The sequence below is a fragment of the Spea bombifrons genome, chromosome 1, assembly GCF_027358695.1.
Source record: "Spea bombifrons isolate aSpeBom1 chromosome 1, aSpeBom1.2.pri, whole genome shotgun sequence".
Lineage (NCBI taxonomy): Eukaryota > Metazoa > Chordata > Amphibia > Anura > Pelobatidae > Spea > Spea bombifrons.
The window spans coordinates 88,858,326-88,870,614 of record NC_071087.1 but is presented as its reverse complement, the minus strand read 5'-3'; the positions used below and the strand labels follow the sequence as shown (position 1 = coordinate 88,870,614).

The 12,289-nt window shown below is 37.5% G+C and overlaps 1 protein-coding gene across 2 annotated transcripts in view; it reads right to left on the bottom strand.

Moving 5' to 3' along the window:
• The window catches only part of LPAR1 (lysophosphatidic acid receptor 1), a 56,229-nt gene that overhangs the window by 33,487 nt on the left and 10,453 nt on the right, over positions 1-12,289 (bottom strand). The window lies entirely within an intron of this gene.

The window sequence follows — 12,289 nt, the reverse complement described above, 5'->3', positions numbered from 1 at the left end:
TTTCTTCCCTAATATCACAGTATTCTGGAGCCCTACAAATTACCAAAAGATGTACAGAAACATCCAGAAATGGGTCCACACATTAAACTGCCCAAATATTATGCATTTGACTTAATTGTGTGCGTGGCAGAAAGAGCCATGTGTCGTAATTAAAGGCCATACATTAGCATTTTGTATTGAATTTGACTTTAGGAAAGTTTTGTGCTGATTTTATACTCCTCGGTGGCCAGAACATAGGTTGGGCACTACATCTTGAAGTGCAATTGCAATGGTATGTTAATACAGTTACCGACCCATATAGGTCACAGTCATTTTAATTTGTCTTGGTCATTAGCATCAACACTTTTAGAGGTCACGAAAGGGCAAGCCCTGGATTATAGCCTGATGTCTCAAGGCCACTTCCCCTCCTTCTCTTGGGTGTTTTTTTTTCTTGGTCTTCACAAACGTCCAACAGCTGTTAATAATCACCCATGGAAATAGCTATGTACAACCTCTAAGGAGTGCTTAGCATTTAGCTTATGCATTAAAGACATGAAAAAAGCAGGTGGTCTTTCTTCTTTAAATATATGTGAACCTCATGAAATAGGGAGTAGTCCAGGTTGCCGTACTGTTTAACCCGTTCTTTGCCAGAGTAGTTGTTCTGCCCCTTGGCACTGAAAGACTCAAAGGAACGTTTTTGGGTTTAAAAGTAGAATGAGATAATTGCCAACCCGTCAAGAATTTGAATTACAAATTCGGACTATGACATAAAATTCATCTAAAATGAGGATCTCCGATCCAAAATGTATTGGATATTAATTGATACAGATAAATTGTTCGTGATTTTCCCACAGTATTGGACGCATTCCTTTAGCAGGACAAAAGCCCAAGTGATTTTCACTTCTTACGGGATGAACTGTGTTTGTCGGAACCCTCCCTCAAAATTTTGGTCCATTGGAAAAACACAGACTCTGGACACAATGACACTATTGTATATTAACTTTCCTGTCTAAATCTGAGATGTATTGATAAAATGCAGACAGAAATCATTCACAATAAGGTTTAGGAAGTTCATTTTAAGGAACTTAGCAAGTCAAAGAGGGCATTTTCCCATCATGCTCTGCTCCATTGTATCACAGCTGCCTTTAGTTCATGCTCTGGATGTAGACTACAAAGTTTCCATCAGTTATGCTAACGCATGTTAAGCTTGTTAGCATCTGACACACAAAAGCGAGGGCTTTCAACTGTCTTTCCTAAAACCACTTCAAAGTTTTTCTCACTTCTTCTGAAAGAGAATCGAATAATAGTAGTTTGTCGAATGAAACTCACACATTGGCATGAAAGGGCTCCAACTCATAGCATTCTTTTCGAATCATTAAACTTTTTAATAGGGACTATCAAATGAAGAGGCCGGCATAGAGCAATGATTTCACACTAATCCATCTCTGAAAGTCACGCTTAAGTTTCATTTTGTCTTTGCTTGTCCTATAGGGAACCATAATCATGTTACTAATGTGTGCCCCGGTGTCCTAAATAAACTGCAATCACATAAAATGAAAGCTCTTTCTTAATATTTTCCCCTTGAGAGTTTGAATCTGAATTAGAATTGACAAACTTTCTTCCCCCTCCTCTAAGTCTTGCAGAGGCCTTCATCTTCTAAAGAAGAGGCTCATCAATGGGTCTCTTGTTGCCACTTACAGCTGTTTGTTAGTGGCCTTGTGGTTTAAACACAGACCTCTCATAGGGAAAGTGTCCTATTCATCTCATCCACAGCTTTCCATGATGACCTTGGGCAGGTCACTTTTTTCTGTTTAGCGAGCACTGCTTTGGTACTTATGAGCTGCCTTGAAACTAATGCATGTTAAAGAGTGCCTGTATTATATTGTTCTTAGCGCATCAGTTGTCCTACTTACTTATTCACCCTTTAAAACAGATATTAACAAAGGCTAAAAAGTAATCAACATGGCCAGAACATACGTTTTTTGTTTTTTTTTGTACAGAACTATTTCCATAGTATATTTACTGTTACCACTCACCCTGGTCATTGCATCCTGTTCATCTATGGCATGTTTAATTGTGCTTTTTTATATGTAACAGTATGCGTGCTGTAAATACCTATGCGCATGCATAGCGACCTGACAGCAGTCTCTTTGCATGCAAACATAGTGGCTAACCTTAGGTTTCAACTTTCTCTTCTAGTTCCAGTTATCTACCATGCTCTCAGCAAAGTAGAATTCCTTACATTACATCTACAATATATCCTCACCTGTTAGTCCTCAATGACCCTTGTGCGGTTCTGAGTCTGTTTGGTGTTCCTGCTGCTGATGCAGACTGTTTTTTGACCTTGCTCCTGTCTTCTGCATGACCAAGCTATGGTCTATGCTGTCTTTGTGCCATTGTTATGTTTTAGACTGGGAAATCTTCTTGTTTTACCATGAAGTGGATTTGGTGAAAACCCCCACTAAAAACGCACAGGTTCTCTTTGCGTTGGTATTCATGAACATTGGGGATGTGAAAAAAACTCTCAGTGGATTAGCCAGTAAGAGGCCACAACTCAGTCAAAGACAACAATGCATGAAAAGTAGTACTACAGTTGGGTATGTTTTTTCCCTATATGCTACCCTGAAAACTCTTGTGATATAGCCTTATTATTATTGACAAGTATCACCTACTTTAGTCCTCAAAAAAAAAATAAACAAATGGTTAAACTATCAATGTAAAAGAAAAAAAAACATGGGGGGACTAGATTAAGTTGTTGTTTTCCTATGGTTGGAATAATTTTTTGAACTGTATTAACCAGAGTCAGCTACGTATTTGCAGGACTAATGCTCCAAACTGCTAGATATCTCCAATCCAATTTTTTTTCCAGGTGCCTGGGAGACATCAAAGCCAAGGAATTAGCAGAAGAACACTATAACAACTTGTTCTTGAAACAGTTTGTTATGACGCTTATGTATTGAGCTAAATTTACAGTGAATATGCATATCTACGCTGGCAGGGACATGAGGTTCATTGTAGCTGTGTGAATAAAATCTTGGTAATAAGACTATGGGATTTGCTGTGATCCTAAAGACTTTCAAGACAAGGCAACATGGGCACCAGTACAAAAAATATGTCTTCCCCAAACAAAATATCTTTAAAATGTGTATGTGTCTATGGTATTGTGATGACTTGTTACCATGGCGGTTTGAAACAATGAGTTGTACTCCCACTGGAAAAGAAGTATTAATTAAAACCTTAAAATCCACCCTAAAGATTACATCAGTTACTGGCAGTTCCCGCACATTCAGGCAACATTGTCACCACCCTCCGCCTATCAGTACGGTGTGACATCATGCCCTTATTTTAATTGAGGACAAAGATGTGACACCAGCGGTTTCCTGCTTCATGTCAATGTCACAAAGAGCCGAACCCCAAAAATGATGTCACTGGGGAGTGAGAAATGTTTTAACCCCTTAATGACAAAGCCCGTACATGTACGGGCTCAAAATGCATTGTTTTCAATGGGTTTAGGGACCGCCCATTGTCCTTAAGGGGTTAAAATATGAGAAAGTTAAAGAAGTAGCAATAATATTGTTTCCAGTTATGATAGTTTGTAACAATTCAATAAAAACTAAAGGTAGTCCCATGGGCCTACTGCACATTAATCCAGCTTCTACTGGAAAAGACCAGTGTGTTTCCTGTATGCAGCTCAGCTCTCTGCTTTGAAATAATAAAAGCAGAATAAGGGTTTGTATATTTCACTCATTGAACCCTTTCTCTTTCCCAGAAAAATGTGATCCTTTTGGAGAACTTAGAATGGGATATGCACACTTTTTTCCATGAGTGGAAATTTGGAGATTGTTCCTGCTATTTTGACATAACTCAACTTCCAGAACAAGTGTAATAATTCTGGTATTATTATGAGATATTAGTATACTGGGTATATATTATTGTCATGGCAGATTTGGTTAATTCAGGCGTCGAACATAAAAAAGACGTATCTACTGTATGTAATCAGTTCAAATATTTTTACGTTGCTGACTACACTCAATGAAACAGAATATGAAGAAAGGAGAGGAAATTAGAAAGAGTTTGTCATGGCCGCCTGCATATCCCATTTTTTTTTTAACATTTCTTCATGATGTTTGCACTAGTCAATACTTTGTTACAATCTTAACAGGTTTACCTGTTCGCCTAGCAGATGTCAGTTAATATTTAGTGAAGAATAGAGGTTATATTAAAGGGGCACTCCAGCCATCTTTTAATTCATTCGCAACACTAATGTCCCCTTGGAGTACATTTGCCTCTTTCTCTGGCCCCAGTTACTTAGCTGAAGTCATCTCCTTAGTAAGTTCTTTTAGATACGTCATCTATTGTGAGGCTACATGGGGCCCTGTCCCATTAGTGATTTTTAAATAGCTTTTAATTTAGACTGAGATCCTGTTCATAAAACTGCTTCTAGTTAAGAGCCACAAAACAGATTACATGGGCATGAACGACCTCATTAACAAGAAAATTCTGCTATTTATATTAAAGCAAATTTCTACAAAGTGATACTCAGGCCTAGTTGGCGTCCTTCTTTTTAGAACAGAGGCTTCTCCTGTGGTTCCCATTCTTTCTCCTGGTTCATGGGAACTCCTGAACATGTCCCTCTCACACCCAAAGAATCATCTTTTCCCTACAAAGATCAGATAGATCTCCCATCTTTCCTTTTTTTATCCACTAAATGCTTGTACTTCCACTCCATTGATCTTAACTCCCTGACTCAAGAAGGATAATCCCTTTTCCTGTGCAAATTACCACAAAAAAATAATGATTATTAAGAAACACAAAAAGTTGCTGTAAGAATAGTATTTGTACTCCTTATTCCTGTGCTAATCTGGTAAATAGGAATATCTGTCCTTCAAACGAGGTGGCATTAGAGGATAACATAAAAATGCGGTTATTTTTTTCCGCTCCAGTTTACTATTTGCGTGCCCCGTACAAAGGACGTCAATGAATATTTTGCACGCACATAAATGGCAACAAGCTTGTTTCGTATGGAATGCAAACGGGAATGAATAATTGCTTCAAGATATAAACTATAAGCTTTTGAATAAAATATATTGTTTTCAGTTCTTTGGGCCACTTAGTGAAAGATAAAGCTCACTTCTACAAATGGCTCGGAACATGGGCGGAAAGACCAATTTATTGTAATGACAGAAGAAAGCGTTGTCTATCTGTATAGCATGTGGTTAATAGTCATAGGGCAAAGGTGTATTGCAACACACGGCAGATAAAAGATGTTCTGGTAAATCTGAGCTGTATTTTTCTGTCTCTATTGCATTTTTTTTCCAGATTGCAAAGTGAGGAGAGTGCATGCAAACAAACGTGTGTTAAAGTTGCTGTCTTAGATGAGTAATAAGATGAGTTATATGCCCTGTTAAGAGGCCGAGCTGGCTTTAAATTTGGATCTAAGTAGAAAGATTTCTTGGTGTTGCTATGGAAACTTAATGCTATCATTCTTTCCTTGCATGACATCACTAAAACAGAACTCCTAAAAAGCCAATCCCCTGTCGGCAAACTTGGAAATAAGGCTGATTCGATAATTGGAAATGAACCCCCCCAAATATCTCTTATGCTTTAATTGCAAATGTGTAAATAATTTACTGTGGATTATGTGAAACCTTTATAATAACTGCAAGTAATTGAGATGCTTTTAAGTGATTTCAGGAAGAGAAAACATTTCAGATAATGCTGGAGTTGTGTATTACTCGGGTGGCAAGAAGCGGAAGAAGCTAGAAAATGCTTATCCCACTAAGTTAAGATCCTATCTTCTCCATTTTATCCAAATACCATTTCTCTCATACACACCATTGAACGCATTGAGGGTTATGTATAAACACTGATTCTATTACAACGTTTGAAGACTTGTTGTAACACCATAGCAGCCAAAACAATGTTCTTGTTGACTGAAGCATTCCATCGGTTACCATGGTGATTAGTGTTTTCCCCAAACTTTGCACCAGAAATATGTTTTACACATAACCCACATAGTGCCTGAAGCTGTCATTCAGCATGTCAGGTGTCTCTAAAAGATATCAAAGACAAAAATCATAATCCTCTGTGTCTATTTTAGACACAAATATTTTATTAGTAAATCTACAGTATCCACTTTTCCTATAAACTATTCTACGGATATAATGAGGTGTTATATTTCACAACGGCTGATATACGCATCAACTACCAGATCGCAGGGCTTCCCCTGCATGTGAACTGTCATCTAAATGTCATTATGTGTTTCCTGACAGCTAACCTCTGAAGTGATATACACTGAGCAGAATGGTTACAGGGAGTTTGTGTAATTAAGCAGTCATACTTGACTATGGGTATGATTCCCAACATCCTCAGACAGTTGTGTTGTGGCTGAACATCATGAGAATTCGCATCTATTAACAAACAGCGTGGCAGGTTTGGTAAGTGGTAACCAACAGATGGTTAGCAACAGTTGTTGAACGACAATGGATGTGATATTCAACTGGTACCTTCTTAGTCAAAGGGTGACTAAGAATCATGGATGTTGTAGTTCAACAACAGCTTGGTAGATATCTGCTTGCCACCCTTGTTCTAGGCTTTTTAAGAATCACCTAGAGTTTATATAACTACCGAGATGGCAATGAGAATTAATATGTTACAGTCCATCAGTGCAGTGACTGGGTTAGAATGGAGAAAAATAATTGTCTGCTACCACCTTCTCCCACTCTTCAGGATGTCCCTTGGGCTGTGCCCACCCTGGGACATTCCTTACCATGTTCTGTCAGACCAAGCCCAAAACTATCCTTTTAAATATTCACGCCACCTGGTCAGCGAGGTTAAGAACCCCTTCTCTTAATCCTTTACAATACACGTTCCTGGTTCCAAGCTCATGACCCTCTACAGCTTCTAAAATCATTATGTTTTAGGGTTTGAAGATAACTGTTTATACTGAAATCCATTTTATAGAGATTACTCTGTGGACAGAGGTCCACAAAAAGTGCTGCTTTGGTTTCCTTTACGCTTAATGATTCATCAGTGTTCACCTTTAGTAATGTTTTATTAATGCATCAGCCTGGATGGCTTCCTGTTCACATTTGTCTAATGTCTTTGCCAGATTTCTTCAGTAAGTATTTCATTCTGCACCTCTTTGCCACTTATTGAAATAAGAATCCTGCATTTCTACAAATAAACTTAGGAACGTATATTCTTCAAGTCAACAGAAATACTGCTGCCATTGACTACTCAACTGCCTGTCTTAGAGAGGCAGCTCCTTTAGCTTTCAGAAGGGTTCATGATGCGACCAACAAAATGGGGCATCTTTGCATAGTTGATCACACAATAAAAAAGCTGGGCCACCTTAAACACAATATTAATCCCAAATTAAGAAATGCGAACAATGCACTAAATAACAATTTCAAAGAAGGCCTAATAATATCAAGCTGTGTCTAAAATACCTAAAATAGCTAAAATACAAACATTAAACATTATGGTAGAAATTAAAATTTGTATGATTCTTCATGTACAGTATGCACAGAAGTATATATTTTTCAGAGTGAAAATTAGGATACAAATTTTATAAACTTCCTTTAAATGATAATTTCTATGGATTGTTGGCAAAGTAAGATACTACAGCAGACCATCAGTATGTAGATGAATAACTGCTGTTTCAGAACTAAACTGCAGTTAAATTTCTAATTGATTTAAATGCTTCTTTTTTGAATAATTCCATAGCATTATCTGACCCACTTACAGAATAGCGAAACTTTGTACGATTGAGGAAAAGCAGATTGCTCTGTTTTTGACCTTGCTTTTCGTACGCAGTGTCCCAGGGAAATGATTAGCTGAAACAACTCTCTAAGCGTGACATGCACTAAAGTTTACAGAATCCCTGCACCGAGAATCAAGGGGATTATTTATGGGCAGATACTGGCACGAAACACTGCAGAGCTTGTGTTAGTCCCTTGCAGGGATTTTTAAGACAACATTGGATGCAGAACTTAGTTAAGAGAAATTACGCCATTCCAGATGTGGAAATTGCGAACATGATGGAATCTGGAAAAAATGACAAATCTAAAGTGGTAATGGTAGAAATTTGCACTTAGTCAAATAGTAGGTTCAGCAACTTAATCCTGAAATATAACTCATCCGTTTCTGTACCAGAGAGTCTGCAGCATATTGCGTGGCAGTAGCAGACAGTGTCTTCTGTGAAAATAACCAGAAAGCCCCGGTTACACTAGAAATAGAGGAAGCTGGCAATCGCAATACTGCAGTTTCGTACTGTTCTATGCCCTAAGGTAATTGCCACTTTAGAGACGAATTACAGTAGAGTCCTTTAAAAGTGTGAATCTGTCTCTTTTAGATTGTTACCATAAGGAATTTGGTTTGTGTCTTATACGTTTATTGCTAGACCTCCTAGGAAAAAAATGTTTACTTCAACTGGATTGAGCACCTTTGCACCTCGACAATAAATTCATTGGCATATAACAAATAGTAGCATGCATGGTTATATGACAAATGAACTCTTATGTGAAAAAATAATGTGACACACTTTACTTTCCGTATCCAAACCCACATTCCTCAAGATGTTCCTCAAGATGTACTACCATTGCCAGGGATCTATAGATGAACACATGGGTCCAGCTCCTTCCCAGCTTGTAGCCAGATCTTGTTTGGATCTACAAACAGACAGACAGCCTATGCTCCTGAGATTACCTGGTGGTCCTTAGACTACCCAATTGCTCCTGAGACCTATGTTCGCTCTTCACGTTGTGTCATTTCCCTTTGGATTTCTTGTTGGGTGCTTTGGGCTGCCTCTGACCTCAATTACTGCCTTATCCTTGCTTCTCGTTACTTCACCTTGCCACTGCGTATATTACCTTCACCCCAGTACCGAACTGTGTGGCTTCAGTTGGTTCCTAATGCTCCCTAGTATACAGCATTCCACCTAAAGCAAAGTTCTCTGTGGCCAGTTCTTTACACCTACAAATCTTTAGTACATTACTATTGTATACCTGATGCTTATCAAAACACAGCCTGCATTTTTTTCCTCTGTGATCTTATCTGCATAAAGCAATGCTGGGGTATAGTAGGCAAAGTCTTTGAAGACATACTTGCCTAATTCTTATGCTGAATTTGCATACTTAAACTGATGATGTCACATCTTGTCATTTAAGTGGAATAAAAATAGAGATTTTAATGAAGGCCAGGGATAGGAAAGTTAACATTCACAAGCAACATGATGCAGAGGCACATCACCTGAAATATGATATGTCTGGGGCTACAATAAGTAAGTCTCTGGCTACTGATGAGCAGCTCAGTCAGCACACTCCATGTATAGGGGTGGATGTATGTATGTGTTGTAGCACAACTAACCATCAGAAAGAAATGCAATTAAAAATTGTACATTTTTGTTGTCGCTCTCAAATTCATTAATAAATCACATGAAGCCCTTAATAAAGTAAGGATGCATATGTGCATTTTTATTAGAAATGTACACACTATCTTCTATGTTGACTGAACAATGTCATTGTTTCCTAAACACAAATATATAAAAAAAAGTATAATAAATGCCCATAAGGTCTAGTACACCTCCAAAAATCGTTTTGGCCTTACATGTGTGCCTTAGTTATGTCACAGGCCATATCAGTTCTAAGCAGAGTGTTATCCTTATTTAACAAAGAGAATCCTGAGTGATCATTACATTACTTTTACAATGGCACGGAGACCAGGAATGACACACACAGTCTGCACTGCTTAAATAGACTTTGATGATAACATCAGAGGGATAGTCTGATACTAAATTAACCTTCTTATAAAAGAGTGACTTCATTGAGGAAAGTGGGTTAAGAACAGGATTACTTTTAATGGTGACTTCTACACCATGTGGCTTTGTTTACAGGTTCTGTGCACTTCAAAGGGTTTTAATGATCCCAATCACCGTCGCTCTTCCGATGGACAGTTGGCCCATAATTATCTTGTCTGTGCACTACACAGTTGTGGAACTCACAAGTGTTGGCACTATATAAACAAAATATATTAATAATTATTAGAAATTAACTATTTTGATAAAATAATAACAAAACACATTTATTAATTTACTTTGCTTTCCTAGGATAGCAGATTATTCACCCTTTTTTTGCTGCTGTAAAAAAAAACCGTATATAAAAATAAAAAACATAGAATTTGTCGGCAGATAAGAAGCATTTGGACTATCTAGTCTGCCCATTTTTTTTTCTGTTGTAAAGACTCAGACCTTAATCAGTCCTTGGTTTCACCTTGGATTCAGAATAGCTTTATGCCTATCACATGAATGTTTAAATTCCCTCACTGTTTTAGCTCTTCGGTTTCCACTGGGAAACTGAGTCCTTGGTCTTATCTTATTATCAGAACAGCCTTATGCCTATCCAATACATGCATGTATGCAAAATCAATAAATAATAAGTATTATATTTATTTTTGTCCTTTTACTATATGAAAGTAAAGATAAATAATAAATGTAAATATTTTTCCAAAGAAATGAATAAAAATATTTAGAAAATAATAGTATATATTCTATTATATACATACTTGAAATAAAACAGGGAACCGTGTCTTTAGAGATTCCATATTACAAAGGTATTCTTTTAATTATTGTGTTTGAGTTGGTGGCTAAAGAGTATATTGTGTCATTTTTAGTGAGTGACACAACAGCAAACGTTGCATTCACAATGGGTTGTAAAGAATATCTCTTGGCTAACACAAACAGGAAAATTTTGGGTCTCTTACTTGCTGTCTGTTTTATATAAGTATTGGCAATTCAACAGAAAGTACAACTGACATTTTCCATCATAGTGTTGAATTTCATAATCATCATCAAGTCATTAACAACAATACAAAACACAGAGTGCATGGAAGTTGTGAACAATATACACAAACCTCATGTTTGAAAAAGGTTTTTACAGCTGCTACTGTAGCAGAAGCATGCACTATATGCTATATCTTATGAAAGATGATGATGATGATGATGATGGTGAAGAGCTAGTACATGCCCCACCAATGAAAAATGACAGCAGTCCGGTACACCATGACGTTGAGTATGATGATGCTCCTGCTGACACAGAGGATGTGAGCAATGATGCAGCAAACTTAGTGGACAGTTAGTGCGACCCCCATGTCTGGAAAACCATATCAGTGTTAACAAGAAAAATAATTAGTAACAGCCCTCTGGCGATATAATTACATCTAAACAGAAGTAGTCAAGAAAGAAGGGCTCCCTGTCTTCAAAGTTGCAACAACTCCTTGTCATCACACCCCCCCACACAGACACCATCGCCACCACAATCAGTGTCTGGTTCTTTTTTATGACCAACATGTTTATAGTTCAAAATGTATTACTGTACGGAGATGCATGGACAGTGAAGGAGTTTAAGCATTCGTGGCATAGGCATAATGCTATCTTAGATATAAGATATGGCCAGTATTAAGAAATTGGGAAGACTAGATAGGACGATGGTTCTTATCTGCTGACAAATGCTATGGTTTCTATGGCCCCTTATTAGCACTTAGTAGGCATCAGGCTGACCCCCCCCAATGTCGACTATTTCCAAATTGTATAAATGGTTAAAAAACTCATTGGTACGAAAGATATATTTGACAAAGTATATGTAGACAGTGGCCATAACATAAACTATAAGACTGGCCTGTGCCTGTTGGGTACACTTGCTCTGCTGGCATGCATTCAGAGTCATCCATGGTCTTGGGCAAAAAAATATATGCGGTAGTGAATACTGCTGTGAATCTCTTAAGCTGTCCGCCAGCAAAAGTCCATTCTTTTCTTCATTTTGTTATTTTTTTTAGAAACTTTATACAGTGTCTTATCTCATGACTCAAAATTTCAGAAAGTTTCTGAAATAATCCCTCCTTGTTTTATGGTCTCTCAGAGTCTGAGTGTTTCTCCAGTGTACTCTGTGTTGCTAATATTTAAATCGATGTTATGAAATGGCAAAGCTCATAAATCCCTAATGCAATACTACAGCCTCGCAACGGTAATACATGCATTTTCTACATGTGAAATGTGCCTCAATAAATTTGACTTAAACAGTGACCTATAAAAAAGAATACTGGTAGTTGTGAGTTAATGATTTGATTGATGTATCTTTCCTTTGGCCTTAATGGTGGCCACAAGATAATAAGGGTGCTTATTGCTGAATTTCACACCTTTAACTGACAAAGTTTTGTATTTTTATGCCCAGAGTCGCCTCTGAAACATAGCCAAGTATACAATCCATTTAAGTAATCAAGCATCATCTAACTGATGTTCACGTTCTTCCAGTTC